General features: G+C 41.6%; 1 protein-coding gene across 8 annotated transcripts in view; it reads left to right on the forward strand.

The window, feature by feature from the left end:
* TENM3 (teneurin transmembrane protein 3) overlaps positions 1-16,280 on the forward strand; it is a 502,096-nt gene that overhangs the window by 346,374 nt on the left and 139,442 nt on the right. The gene's annotated exons all lie outside the window — the stretch shown is intronic.

A 16,280-nucleotide genomic window follows, 5' to 3' on the forward strand; every position in this document is an offset into this window, starting at 1 on the left:
GGCCGGAGTGTCCACGGCCCCGGCAGCAGTCCCCAGCCAGCCAGTTGGAGCAGCTGTAGTCTGTGGCCCCTGGCAGCTGGAGCAGCTAGCCCTAGGTGCCCCCTCCCCAGCAGCATCCCCCCACACGTGCCCTCCAGCAGCAGCCCCACACACACACACACACACACACACACACACAGGGTGGCCCCTCCCCCCCCCCCATTTAAACGGGGTATTTTTAGTATAAGTCATGGACAGGTCATGGGCCATGAATTTTTGTTTATTGCCCATGACCTGTCCATGACTTTTATTAAAACTACCGGTGACTAAATCATAGCCTTAATCATATGGTGGATGTACATGGGGACCAAATGAAAGTTATATGCATAACCTTCATTTAGAAATTTACTAATTTTTGAGAAATTGACTATTAATCCTTAATCTTCAGTAATGTGGTTTTTAAGAAAGCAAACTGAAAATCAATCACTGAGCCATATTGATCCCAGTCACCATCAGCATTTGAATTCAGGACCTTTTAGCACCAACCTCTACCATTTGAAGTAAAGGAGCAACTGGTAGCAGTAGTAGTATGCCCTTCTTTGAGGTGGCCTCATCACTGGACTAAGTTAACTTGGGTGGATCATGGGATCTCAGTGCCTCTTGTGCTAGACACAGACTCTCTTTGGCAAGTGGTTCTCCAGAGTCAATGATGCTAATTCCTTGGCACCATCTCAATCAATCCAGATGGATCCAGGAATGTTGTACCAGGTGTGGAGCTACTTTGGCAAGCAGATCTCCTAAATCAGTGCTGGACTTTCACAGTACCAGACTTAGGCAACTGGGCCTGTTTTCCTGTGTCTGTTAAATAAGTTTCTATTAGCATAAAACATTCTTTGACAATAGTGGAACGAATGCCCTGTTCAATCCACCTTCTCTGCAGTTCTGACTTCTTAGTAGTTATCTGACATACTTTCAAGTCTATTTGCATTTTATGAACGTTTTACCTTCAGTGTACCTTGAAATTAATTATTGTATTAGCCTTAACTCTGCAGCCAAGGGTCAGAAAAAAAAAATATGCCAGCCAGTCGTTCTTCATGGTAGAGCAAATATTTAAATATCAATGGCAACGTAAAATGCATTTTGTCATTTATTTTTTTGCTCTATTTTTGTAATATAAATGCTATTTTATTAAATTAAAAGGCCCAGTAATGCATGAGACCATTTTTCATTACTATACCTCTACCCCGATATAACGCTGTCCTGGGAAGCCAAAAAATCTTATATAGGTGAAACCGTGTTATATCGAACTTGCTTTGATCCACCGGAGTGCGCAACTGCCCCCCCCCCCCCCCCCCGGAGCGCTGCTTTACCACTTTATATCCAAATTCGTGTTATATCGGGTCGCGTTATATCGGGGTAGAGGTGTACTTTCTTATGGACTCTTAGGTAAATCCATTCTGTACAGAGTAGAAGGGTGAGATTTAGACCTAACAAGTGAAACATGTAATGGGAAAATACATATTGTAGCTTATATTTCATTGTGTTAAATATAGGTAAAATTCAAATTTCTGGCTTATCAGTATGGCTTATATTATGGCCAAAAGGTCACAAGGATGTCAGGGAGAAAAATGCAAATGACACAAAAGTCAAGGAAAAGTCATGTCTTAGGCATTGTTTGATAGTTTTATATAATTTCCTCATTTTAGTTTAAATATCTAGAACTGTGCTTGTTTTGTGATTACTGGCTTCATATCTGTTCACTGTTATTGCCAGTCCAGGAATTTACTTATTTTATTATCATTATTACAAAATATTTATATTTCACTGTAAATATATATGTTTTAACAAACAAACTCTCCTTGCCCTGAAAAGATTAAAAGCTACAAGACAAACTCAAAACTCTTCACAGCACTTTTAGGAGTCTGAGAGTGAGGAGATTGACTATGAGAATAAGATATGAGGGATAACCTTAGGAGATGGGTTTTAAAATAGAATTTGAAGGAGAGTGGGTAGTTCGCCAAAGAAGACAGGAACTAGTTCAGGTGGGTGGAACCATGAAGGAAGAGTGAGAGCCAAGGGCAAGGAAAAATATTAAACCAAATTAACCCTTTGTATAGATATTTTTAAATTAACCTTGGGAAATGAGAAACATCATCAATCCTCTTTGTTCACTAGTTGACTTTCTGTCGCTATGGTATTGTCCCTGAGTTTCTGCTCTCTACTATTCTACCATCCAGCCAAGCCTTTAATATGACAGTTGCTATTATCACATTCACCCACAAATCCCAAAGGGCTGGATTCTGTTCCAGTTGGACTTAGTGGCAAAACTCTCACTGATTTAGTGGGGCAGAAGATGTCAAGAGTAATAGATTTGTTTTTAATCATGAAAATCACACAGTACGTCTCTCAAGACAGCAGTGACAGAAATGTAGCCGTAATCATTGTGAGTTTATTTTACTTTATTCATAAGAAGTACAATATGCTTCCCTGCATTGCTAAGTTAACATTATTCTGCTTCTCCTAAAGTGCAATTACAGGCAGTAGCAAGAAAAACATGACTTAATTCATAATGCCATTTAAATTTAATGTTTATTGCAGTACCTGTTAACAGGCATAAGGGAAAATATAACTTGATTGCCATTAATCACCTTTGCTTTCATTATGTTGTCATAAAGACTTTTTTTCTTCTTTTTCTGGATTTAATTTAAATACAGTAGTGTCCTTCTTATTAAGAGAGATATTCTAAACTTTTATATTTATGGTGTATAGCCAAAATCTGCCCACAGATGCTTGCATGTGCCTCCCATTGGATCTCTGGATATGAGCAAGAGCCACATTCAGTTGTATGGGGTCAGAAGGCTGTTTTCCTTCAGTCTATCCCTAGAGCATGTGGCAGATCTTTTCAATACCATGTTCATGCTCTGTATATTATTTTGTCATCACAACATTTCAGATGTGTTGCTGTGTACCAGAACCTATGTGCATCATTAATTCTAAAAATACTGCCTCCTTTTCCTCGTCTACATCCTTAGAAAGTATGGCGATGTGTTACACAGTGTACCAGACTACTGACTCAGCTACAGTGTCCCAATGCACCACTCACAACATACTTTTACACTTATTAAAGATTCATTATAGTGAGGCTTCCCTTCTGTCAGTCTTTTAAGGTCAGCATACCAGGCACCTAAGGGCAAGTTAGAAGTTTAGCCATTAGTTTCTCAAGTGCTTGGGCAAGAGTATAGGCACCTCTTGAGCCTTAGGAGGTCCCAGAAACTGGAGGTGCTGACAAAGTACATAGCTCCCTCTAGATTTCCTTAGGACAATGGTTTCCACACCTTTTAGTAAGGCAACTCACCAACTGCATTTCATTTATTTTGGCAAACCACCTAGGGTCTAAATTTGTGAGCAGGCCCCCAAATCCTAGGCCAACGTCCTTTTCTTTCACCTTCTCTGCTTAATCCTGCTCCTCACCGTGCCAAGGGGGGCACTGACCACCCATAGCAGCACCCTCCACCTTGGCATCACAATCCTAATCCTGGCCCAGTGCGGAAGTGGGGGAGGGGTTGGAGAGCAAGCCTGTCCTGTGCACACCCCACAGCGGTGGCTCCTGCCATGGGGCTAGGCCTGGCTCACCACTCCATTTGCACTTGGAACACATGGTCACTGCACTGCTCAGGTTTGTTCCAGCCACCCCTCATTATGACCTGGGTGGCACTGTGACCCCATGCGCAGGTTGCAACGCCCAGAGCAGGGAGCTGGGCCCAGTCCTGTGGAACAGGAACTGCCACTGAAGAGTGAATGTGGTATGGGCTTGGCTCTCCAACACTCCTTCCCCTTAGGGATTCCCTCTACACCGGGCCTACCACCCATGTAGAACTTTCCTGCAACCTGGTGGCTTGGGACCTACTGTTTGGGAAACTGCCTTAGGAGGCTTGTTGCTGCCTTAGGAGGTCTGAAAGAGGGAGTCCAATTCCGTCAGGCCTGCCGTGTATGTATGTATGTCTCTAATGGGTACCCTGGAGTAAAGTAAATGAGCCATTGGTGAAGTTTATCGACACCTGAGGATTGTAGAGTCTGGTATGCCATCATAATGTTCCTAGTTCAACATTTTTAATAACCTTTTTAAATGTAGCTGTCTAGGTCAGTAATTTGGTCTTGTGCCAATAACTCAGCTAGATCAATCAACTCAATTTTAATCATCTCAGAGATGCTATTCTTAAATCGTGAGTTTCCCCCTTGCATGATGCTATCCACATCACTTAAACCCTTATTGTGAAGCTTAACAGGTGTGGATGGCACTGTTTGGACCTTCTACACAGGGTGATTATCAGACAATGGAGAAAATCTTCTTCTGAAGTTGATGCAATATATATTTTTTTCAATATACCACAATGGCAATTTTAATTTATATTTTAAAATGGATTTTTAAATTAGCTTCATTATGATTTGTTCAGTGTGGTGGTACAGGTGCCCATCCCATTCAGGAAGGGGTTAAAGTGCTCCTCTGGGCACAATCAGCTCCATCCAGGCATCCTGTGAAGCTTGGTAAGCCTGGGGATGGACAGGTCCTCAAAAGGGAGGATCCCTGCTCCCTGGAGGGTGGCACTCTGAAGGAGCAGGACTACAACTCAGAGCTCCCCAATCTCTGGAAAAAGGGGTTGCTGACCAGCAAAATGACTTGAGATGCCTTTAGAAATGACTTTAGAAACTTGGGTGCCCAGACCCTCTCAGAAAGCAGATGGGTGGATGCTTTTCTCTGCCCCCTTTACCCCTCCCCCCATCTTTGGCTTCCTGAAGTCTTAGGACTAAGCTTATTGTGGGCTGTGGAAGTTTATTGACGTTTTGGGTTTGAACTACTTTAACTCCCCTCACAAGGGGGCAGACACCCTGAACAGCACAGCTGAAGTGCTATGCTCTGGATTCCATAACAAAAGCAGCGTCCACTCCTCTGCCTAAGACACTAGAGAGGTACAGCCTATTACATTCAACCTGATATAAACATACTTTCCTTGGCATGTGTGTTAGGTATCTAAAAGCTGTGATTGTGTTTACCTCCCTCAGAAGGAAAAATGATGGCTAGTGAAAAGCTATTGAATGGTTTCATATTGCAGCCCAAAAGTGGGACTATTTGTAAAATAATATCTAAAATATATAATTTAATAATACCATAGGCTTATTTCAAGGTGGGGACAGGCTGGTAGAGAAGGGAATGATTGTGGCGTGTTCACCACCTTTTAGGGCTCTTGGGAGAGTCCTGAATATATAAAATTTTAATAAGCGAACAGCATTTAGGATCTTTCATTTAAATTATGCCAAAATCTAAGAGTGTTGGACTTTAGTGACTTGAGACATGAATCCTAAATACAATTTTTTTCTCTGTTATGGATAACCATTATTGGTAATAATTTTTAGGTAATGTTTATTGTGGAAAGATCTTCTGACTATGCTTCATACAAAATGTAAAGCATAATACAATATTACCATTTCAACACTGCACAGTATTAATATTTGATTTGTGTTGCATCTGTCACATGCTGTCGTTGTCAGTGGCACTGAAAGTAAAATGGTCAATGCAATATACAGTCCTTCCACAGAAGGATAGAATAAGACGTAATTGGCAGTCAGAAGGTTAAAGAGACTTGAGAAGATTTCAAGGAATTTAAAAATTTAATCGGTCAAGGAGTATACCCACTTACAGTTTGAAGAAGGCTTGTATTCAAATTAAGATTTAACACACGTTTTTAGGGGTTTTTTTTTGCAAATAACACTGCTACCTTTCTGTGTTTTTCCAGTGGAGCCAATTGACTTTTCACGTGCCCTGGTCATGCTTTCAGGAACAATGAATGTCCTGCAAGCACTGCTTGTGGATAGTGGACTCTCCCCAACAAATCTGTGGCAATCCCAGAAATAGTAGCATTTAGATACTGTGGTGATCAATACTCTAGAAATTAAATTAAATTAGATTACATTAGCTAGATAGGACAGGTAGAAACTCAGGAGTACTTCAGGGATTTAGGTCTCAATTCAGCAAAGCACTTAAGCATTTGCTTAACTTTAAATCAGAAGGACTTAAGCATGTTTAAAGTTATGGAAATGCTGGAGTGCTTTGCCGAACAGGGATGAGATTACTCACATGTTAAACTTCCTTGCTGTTTTGGGGCCCTAGTTTCCTTTCCCTTTTTTTTGTAACTCCCATTAACTTGTGACTTGTATCTGTGCTGAAGAAAAGCCCTAAAAGACTTATAGGGCCAGATTTACGGGCAGGCAACCCAGGCAGCTGCCTGGGGTGCCAGGCTTTGGAGGGCGCTGGGCTCGAAGTGCTGTTTTTGTTGTTAGTGACTAAAGGGAAAATAGAATGTTTGAAGTAAAATGTTTCAGGTATTCCATATGTGGATTCATTTTTCACTAAACTTCCTAGGATGTTGTGGACGTTTTTAGTATCTTGCGGAACCTTCCAGGCTTTCTGAGAACTACATTTTCCTTCAACCTCTTCGAATAGTGTCAGCCATGCCCTCGTGGGTATATAAGGGGTGGGACATTGCCAGTCAGTCAGTGAGATATAAGAACGAAGTGAAGTGAGAGCCCAGCTGTGATATTGTGAACCTTGTTTTACTGTGTAATTATGAAAGTGTACTTGTGCTTTAAGATGTGAAGAGTGTAAGTATCAATTAATAAAGGACATACTTAATGAGACACCAGAGATATCTATTGAACCCCATATCTGTGCAACAATATAAAAGAAATACTGTTACTTCCTTTGCCATGCTTAACACATAATATTTGATGACTTTCTAAGACTGCGGAACATAGACTTTTGCTATTTTATCACTCGAAAATGCCATTGGCCAGTCTTTGGATCTCTCTGACACTAAGTTTCAGTTTGCAAGGGCAAAGACGAAAAAAGTGGCCTTTTGAACTAAAGGACATGGGTTAACATTCTAAGGGTGTCACCTGCTGTAACACTATTTAATACTGGTCCAGCCTATATTGATGCATAGTTCAATTTCTTAATGTTAGTACATTTCAGTTATTCTTAAAATTAAAAAGTGTCTATAAGCTTAGCGGAAACTATTTTTTTTATTTGCTTATATATGGCATGAGTAAATACAGATTTACAGATCCTAGCATGCAAATTTATCATTTTATATGACAGGGATAAATCATGCATGTAAATCATGCATCAAAGTCGGGAAATGGGCTACAAATGCAATAAAAAATAAGGTATTCAAAAGTTTTAACACATGGAAGGCAGGACACCAAAGACGCTTCTTGCCTGGGGTGCCACTTGGTCTAGGAAACATTATACATCATGGTGTGTGAATTAAAGGTAACTTTGTATATAAATGATTATGTTTTACTAATATAACTGCTTGTTCAGTATGTGTTCTGAACATTTCTGATGTTAAAAATGTCTCCTTCAGATTAGATATCCATAAACATCCCTGTAAATAGTAAATAAACACAACCAAAATTTCTTTGTGTATCATGTGCCCAAGGTTGTTGATGCACGCTCATAAGCTGAGGATGCATGTACACACAGCTTCTGTATGTGTGTGCAGATCCCTTGAGTGCTGCATCAGGAGCTGTGTGAATACAGTTTAGGCGTTCTCAAAAATGTGCAGAAACCTTTAGAAATATGGTCCCATGTTTTCACATAAAGATGCCATTTTCAAAAGACTTTTTATTTGTGAAAAGAAAAAATACAAAAGTCCCTTAGGAATCATATCTCATAATACCAGTTGTAATTTTGTGTTTTGGGAGAAGAAAATGTGTTATGAGTGTACAGCTGATGTGAACATTTGCATTTTCTGTGTTTGTATTTGAAAACCTCATTTTTTCCTAATATTAAAACCAATCAAGCAAGTAAAATGATTGTGCCTAAATATGATGAAATAGTATTATACAAAACAAGCTGTTATAATAACTGCATAGGAGAGTAGTTTTTGAAGTATTGTGAAAGAAAGACAGCCATGTGGAAAGTTAGCTAGCTCACCCATCTTTTAAGTAAAGAGATAGGGTTCCACTGTCAGATCTTGCTAATAGAGTATACTAATGAATTCTGTTATAGTACATAGATGGCATGATGACTAAAATGTGTAAAGGGCCGTATTTCAGCAGCCCTGATATAAACTCCAAACTATTCAGCTGGGTTGCACAGGGTATAAATCAGCTCATAATTTGGTCCAGTGCCTTTACCCTTCATTTGTAGATGTCACTAAGGGTATGTCTACACTGCCGCGCTAGTTCGACGGCTGGGGATCGAAGTTCCGGGTTCGATTTATCGCGTCTGGTGTGGACGCGATAAATCGAACCAGGAAGTGCTTGCCGTCGACTGCGGTACTCCAGCTAGACGAGAGGAGTACCGCGGAGTCGACGGGGGAGCCTGCCTGCCGCGTGTGGACCGCGTCTGAACCGCGGTAAGTTCGAAGTAAGGTATGTCGTTATTCACGTAGCTGAATTTGCGTACCTTACTTCGACTTGGGGGGTAAGTGTAGACCAAGCCTAACTCATCTGCATTCCATCTACTCTTTAATCTTCAGAAATTACAAATCTCTTGGGTCCAGATCCTCAAAGGTATTTAGTTGCCTGACTCCCATTAATTTCAGTGGGGGGTTAGGTGCCCAAATACCTTTGAGAATCTGGGCCTCAGAAGTTACTAGTAAGCCAACATTACTGGAGAATGTCCATAGGCTGCTCCCACCAATCTTTTCAAGCTGCTGGATGACAGGTCTCTGGACTGCTACCCTGCTGCTATCCAGGATGTAGGTCCCAATCTGCTTCCTCTCTCTTTCTCTCTCTGGCAAGTCAGGGAGCAGATCCCTAAATTGTCATCCCAGAAGGAAGGAGGAGTTGACAGGCAGACTTCCACAAATTTGGAAAGGAGAGATGGAGTTGGGTTTCCTGTTCTGATTCAGTGGGAGCCAAAACAGGGTAATTATTTTAAAGCATTTGCACTGTTTGCTGATCCAACATCCATTCACATGGTAAGATGAATGGCAGCCAGCCTCTCAGTTGATAGCACTTTCCCATCAATTTCAGCTGTGGCTGCTGGCCTAGAACTAATATTGTTTTGTTCTTAACATCTCCTGCAGATTTTTAGAACCCAGTGTTGTGGCTTATTTTTACTTTGGAAACAATATTAAATTAAATATGAAATTCTAAACTATTTTTCCTGTTTGAAGGCCTCTAACAAGGCCCAACTCTTTGCTTATACCACCTCCATCTAATGCAGTGGGCAATATTGAATCAGTCCCAATTTCTGTTCCTTTTCTGATGACAAGGCTTTTTAAGAGTAAAGATCAAAAGTTTCTTAAAACCAAACAGAGTAGATGCCTGATTTCTTTACTGTCTTAAGCTTGTTTTAATATCAGAGTATACAAGTAAGAGGGAGTTAGGTGTCATCATCATTCTACCCACCTACAAATAGGTTCATAGGACAATTATTGAGTAACCCATAAACCTAAATGGTGACAGGTTTCAGAGGGGTAGCCATGTTAGTCTATATCAGTAAAAACAACATCTGATTAAGTGGATTATAGCCCGTGAAAGCTTATGCCCAAATAAATTTGTTAGTCTCTAAAGTGCCACAAGGACTGCTTGTTGTTTTTTCCATAACCTAAAGAGGAAAACCAAACAAAGCCAACAAACAAATCTGCCTTCCCCTTTCTTCCATGTCCTTACTCATCCCACTGTGACTCCCCACACAGTCTCTCATCCGCAGCAAATTAGCCACGGGGCCCGTGTCCAGGGGCCCAGCCAATTGGAGGGCCCCCGGAAAAAATCCGCCATGGCGGCGTAAGCCCAGAGCCCCAGCCCAGAGCCCCAGCTGGGCAGGGTAAGCCCCCGTGTCCTGACCCCGCTCTCCTGCAGCAGGCAGATCCCCAGTCCGGCCCTACGACTGGAGGAGCTCTCGCTCCCCGCTGCGCCCCGGGGCCGTGGCACAGGGACAGAGCTTCTCCGGTCTTGTGGCCGCAGTGGGGGGAGGCAGAAAAGAGCAAATGGAATTGCAGGGCTGCAGTGGGAGTGGCAGAATGGGGGGGGGGACCCTGGGTGGAACGTGGCAGGCCCCGGGGAAGGGACAGAAAGGGGTGGGGCTGTAGGAAGGGCCACAAGCGGAAGGGGTGAGATGGGGCGAGGCCACAGGAGGAAGGGGTGGGGAGGGGCCCCCCACTTGCTCTGGCCCAGGGCCCCAGGAAACCTTAATCTGCCTCAGCTCTCATCCTATCTTGACTCCCCGTGTTGCACCAGGGTAAATGAGCAGGGAGTTGAGCTAGGCTGTAGAAGGGCAGAGGAGTGTGTTGGAGGATGTTTGAAGGCAAAGAGATGAAGGCAAAGAGATGAAGCTATGTGCTGCTCCTTGGGTAGGGAGACTCAGTGTCTCTGCCATAGCACTGTATTACAGAGACAATGTGGGTGAGGTAATATCTTTTATTGACCAACTTCTGTTGATGAGAGAGACAAGTTTTCAAGCTACTCAGAGCTCTTCTTCAGCTTCACCTTGGAAACGTATCTCTTTCACCAATGGAAGTTGGTCCAATAAAAGATATTGCCTCACTCACCTTGTCTCTCTAATATCCTGGGGCCAACATGGCTATAACAACACTGCAAATAGCATTATATGTGTTATTAAACAAACTGTGTGGTTTTTTGTGTGTAAGTCTGATTCAAGTGTTTGACTTGTTATGTATCGAAGCAAACATGCATTAAGAATAGGTAAGTGATAATTATCTAGCATAGGGATAACCACTTTGAAAATCTTTCCAAAGGGGCCACAGGTTATTTTGTATGGACCCCAGTGACCTACATTTGATCTACATGTAGGTGGTTGTAATAGCATAAAATGTAACAAACAGCAATGGATTAGAAAACCTATATATTGACTTGCACATTCAATCAACTTGCATGTGAACTCAGCGGGAAATTCAAATCAAAAGCTAATTTATGGAAAAATATGTAGTTCTAATCACAGTTTAGCCCTGTGGGGGGTCCAAATAACAAACTACAATCTTTACATGCAGATGCTTTCATCTTACATTCCTGAGCTGGTGACATTCCAAAAATTCTTATCAAACCTTATTATCATCCTTTATTAAAGCTTATTACATTTCTCCTTATTGCATGTTTGCTATAAAATTCTGGCATTCTTAATATGGAACATAAAAAGCTTTTGATGTGGTTTACCCATTCATGAGATTGAAATATACAGCACAAGGGTTTCACTATAAACTGTAAAGCTCCAGTTCAGTGTGTCATTTGAACATTATATTAATTTGAACTTTATTTGACTCTGTTCTGTTTGGTTTCTTAAATCTTTTCACAGATTGCACATTTCTCTGCCATCAACATGCAAGTAGATTGTCAGCTGATCCTATAGTACCTTTCAATGTACTGAATCATTTCATTATTATTCTTATAGCCTAGATACTTGAATTTGAAGTTTTGCTATTCCTTAAGAATTTTTAAGTTTAAACCTTAAAGCTCTTAAACCATAAAAGGCCAAATTTGCACCCTTTTTGTGATGCACTCACATAAATGAGAAATATCCAATAGATGCTCAGACAATATAATGGCAGTGTAATTTACTTAGTATTTCTTTTCTAAACAGATTGCTTTTTGTGAGCGCTGCAATGATTGATGTGGCTTTGGAAAAGATTTTTAATAGAGTTGGGGGAAATGGCATAAAAAAAAGATAAGAATGAACGTGAGCCTCATCCTTGCCCCAGAAGAGAGTTGCCAGGGGTTCGAGGGAAGGGAGAAAGATCATTCTGGAGGAAGGAGTGAAAGGTTGAGAGAGGAGTGAACAGGGAGAGCTGAAAAATTGTGTAAGTAAGCAACCAACAGTTAACTCAGCCTTGTAAAAACTGTTATGAACATTTGCCAAATATACTAATATACTTATCCCTCCCTTAACACAATGATGAAAACAAATGACATCGTTTCTCATCTTCTGTAAAATAACAGTAATAATTGTCATTAAAATTAATATAAATAAATAAAGTATTCATTTGAGGGCAAATATAATTTTGCAAGGCTGGCTTAACTAAAATGAAACTCTATACTTTCTAAGGTTCATTCATCACAAGTGTAAATAATCAATGTTCAGCTGAAATTCCAGGGCGTGAACATATCCTCTTAAAGAGTATTACTTAATGGAGGATCCTGGGTAATATTGGAGTATTTAGAATAAAGGCACAAATATGAAAACAGGATGAATATCAGATAAATTCTCTGTAATTGTCTACTGAGTAATGTTCTTTAGGCCTGGTTATTGGAAACCTAGGTTGCAGTCTAACCTTGATTATAATGCTATTGACCGTTGATAAGATGATCATTGTTATTGCAGGAAAATAGTTGACCTGTAAAATAAAATGTGACATCAGCCATATGTGTATTTTTTGAGAAATACACATTGTGCATTCCATTTTTAGTGAACAACAAGAAAAAATACAGAGACTTTCATCCACCCATAACAACTGTGGAAATAAAAAATACAGAATGTGTAAAAATATCATATAATCATGTCTGGTTAGAGGCCAAAACAAAGAAATCTCATCCATAAAATCTGCCTGACATATCTTTGTTGCCACATTCTCTCTAAGCAATATCCTTTGTGATGTGTTTTGCACAGATTGTTTTATGAACAAGTTTTACAGAAAATGGAGAATATGGGATCAAGTTTAGATTTTTTCACAGATAAAACTGCAAAATTAATGGATGGGTCAAATCCATTCAAAAATATAAGGATAGAAAGCACAACTTTTCCAACTATTATATGGAAAGATCTCAGTAGACTTTGGCAAGTTTCCATGTGATCATGCAATGAAATACCATTTATAAATGTACAGCTTTTAGAAGTAAAAAAAAAAAAAGGATGCATCTTCTTATTGGCTACCTTCAGATGAGGCCGAACAGCATAAACTGCACCATCAAGTTGCTTGGATTTTACACATCCAAAACTGGCTTTGTGATGACTTGAGAAAAGACAATAACATATGAAGAACTTGTGCTTTGATAATTTCACTTATTTTTAATTAACTATTTTCTTGATCTATAATAAAGTCTACATCTGAAAAGCATATTTTTAGTGGACAGCAGATGAATGCAAATCAGATTGTAAATGAAGGGATTTATTTCACCCCGTGTCTTACCAAACTGGGAGCTATATGCTGCATATCTAAAGTTAAAATTAGAGAAAATCAATGATTTTCAAGTTGAACTATGTCCAGCCCACTCTAGGTCCTTAAAAAGGTTTAAATTCTAATTGTAGCTGCAAGAAAAACACATGGTAAATAATTTTTTTAAACTTCAGTTTTCAAATATTTCATTTTAAAATGCACTGTCAACAGGGAGATGAATGGAAAATAATGCCTCAGCAACACTGAGTAGTAATTGCAATTTACTTGGTGTGCATTATAATCTTTTCATATTGGTTTGAAAATGTAAACAGTCTTCTTTTTCTTTTACACAGGTGTTTGTGAGTGCGTGTGTGTGTGTGTGTGTATACACACACACACACACACATATATATATTCCATTTAATTCTAGGAAAGCAATTTATACACCTCAACTTGCAATCACCCAGATATATACAGCAATAGAGGTGATGATAAAGTTCAATACTGAAAGGTGGAATTTTATCATACAGCAGATCTGCAGAAGTAAAACTCATGGGAGAGGCAAACACTATTAGGTTCCTCTGGCCATATTTCACCACTTTATTTAGTCACTTCCCCTTACAGAACATGCCATAAAATTGTTCCCAGGAGACAACAGAGCCACCATTTCTAGGTTTCCAGTGTTCTCCCACTACCCAGGCAGTATTACTTTTTCCTCCCTGGTCATCCCAGGGACAGGGTGGGGAAACAGTATGCTCACTGACTCCTACCCCATGCTGCTCACTTCCCACCCTCTCATCCTCCATTGAGCCTTGGACCAGTGGACAGCCCTGTCATCTGAAAGACATCACCTCCAACAGCAAACTGCTTTCTAACCCAGTACTGGAGAATTGGTTCATTACCAGTACCATAATGAAAGTGCCACCCATTGAATTACTGCTGCTACTTTCAACAGCATTTGGGGTTTTCTTCAGAGATCTCAGCTCCAGACACTGATCAGAGTTCTAGCTGCCTATTTCACTTTCTGTTATTGCCGGGCCAACATTTTTAAATCTAGCCTCAGTTTATGTGCAGGCAACTTTGCAAGTTCAGCACTTTTCACGTGCATTTTTGGGCAGTGTCACTTGCATGCACAGTTGATAGAATTTACATACAAAAACCCAGTTTGTCCCAGTGGATTTTGCATATGTACATTCTATCACTTGAGTACACAAATTATAGTGCTTCAGAAATAAATAAATAAAAATGTGTGACCGAAGGTGCATGCGTACATGTGGCGGGGCCAGGCTACCCCGCCTTAGCCCGGAAGGAGTTAAGCCCCAGGGACTGGGTGGCGGGGCCAGACTACCCCGCCTTAACCCGGAAGGAGTTAAGCCCCAGGGACTGGCAGTGGAAGTCCCGCCTCCCTGGGCGGACTGGGCATGCTCCAAGTGCTATAGGAGTATAAAAGGAGGGAGACCAGCTAATCCTAGGCTGGAGCCCGTAGGAGAAGGACCTGCTGGGGAAGCTCCTGCGGCGGACCAGCCACAGCCGTTGGCTGCACCGGGAAGAGACGCCGTCCACGGCCCGCCGGCACCCCGGCGGTTGGAGGAGACCCAGGGGACGACCGAATCCGCCGAGTACCAAGGACCCGACGACTCCTGGGAGACCCCAACGGAGAGCCTGGTAGGAAGGGACCCCGGGAGGGTGACAGAGTGGTACCTTCCCCCCCCCCCCCCCGGGGAAACTCAGCGTGTTTCGGTCGGAACCCCCCGCTGAGTTGGTGGAAAAGCACTACGCTACTGTTAGGGCCCCGGGTCAGGGCCCCCCTAGTGGGGCTGTCGCACCCCAATTCCTGGACTCTGGCCACTAGGCCACGCTACCCTCCGCCCGAGGGTTGCTTCCTGGACTCTGGCCGCTAGGCCACGCTACCCTCCGCCCGAGGGTTGCTTCCTGGACTCTGGCCGCTAGGCCACGCTACCCTCCGCCCGAGGGTTGCTTCCTGGACTCTGGCCGCTAGGCCACGCTACCCTCCGCCCGAGGGTTGCTTCCTGGACTCCTGCCGTCAGGCCGCGTCCCCTTGAGGAAAAGGGGACGTCATAGACTCTGGTCGCTAGGCCATACTGCCCTGGACGGAAGGGCTATTTGACGGACGGTGGCGGATAGTCCATGCCGCTCGCAACCTTAGGGGCGTGGACCGTCACAGTACACATAAAAAAAGGATTGAGGCCCTTTGGAATTTTTGTCCTGAGGAGTGAATACATCTCTCTGATTTCCTATCTGTTTACTGCATATGCACAGATTGTTCCCATAAAGAATGAATATATCTTCCCAAAACATACCAATTTCCAACCTTTGGCAACTGTAATGCACCCCTCTCCCCCCCAGTCACTTGATAGCTTTATCTATTCATTTTACATACACTGGTGTCTCAGTACAAACGTTATTTTCCTTTTAGTTGCTTGCCAGTAAATCCTACTGAGTTTTAAATCTCTGAAGTTGTAGTATCCCAGTGGCTGATAAATTACATTAGTAATCTGCTATCAGTCTCCTGTACCTCTCCTGTTTCCACCTGTATGAACCCTGGGACAAACCAATCAAACCCAAAATTTGCTATGTGGAGAGATGGATGACTAGCTTTCTATTACAATCTTGATTTTGCATCCCCTTTATGTTCCTCAGAAAAGGTCTGTTTCACCTCAGAATTTGCAAGACTTTTTTAATCTTAAGAAATAAGAATAGGCATTTCTGATATATTGGACTTATAAAAATATGTGTAATTGCTTCTGGAAAATTCATAACTTGACTTGGCCTGCAAGCTTCATATTTGTTTTATTAACCCATCTTTGCCAAAATCTGTGGTGTAGGACAATTTTTGAGAAGGTGGGTACTTATTTTTCAAGTAACTTTATTTGGAAATAGGTTCATCAGGTTCCAACAGATTTTTAATGTATGCCAGAGGTCTGACTGACCTTGCAATGACTTCAAGGACTCCATTATGCTAGTTGCTTTACAAACACAGAACCAAAAAAAAAAGATGGCCCCATTCCAAGGAGCTTACAGTCTAAGTATAAGACAAGAGACAACAGATGGATACAGAGAGATGGGGGGAGGAATACAAGGAAACAATGAGATAATATTGATTGGTGTGATAGGCGGTGGTCTCAATACACCAGCAGCCTAATCACTGTAATGTTTTTTGTAGAC

This window comes from Emys orbicularis, chromosome 5 (genome assembly GCF_028017835.1).
Source record: "Emys orbicularis isolate rEmyOrb1 chromosome 5, rEmyOrb1.hap1, whole genome shotgun sequence".
NCBI lineage: Eukaryota > Metazoa > Chordata > Testudines > Emydidae > Emys > Emys orbicularis.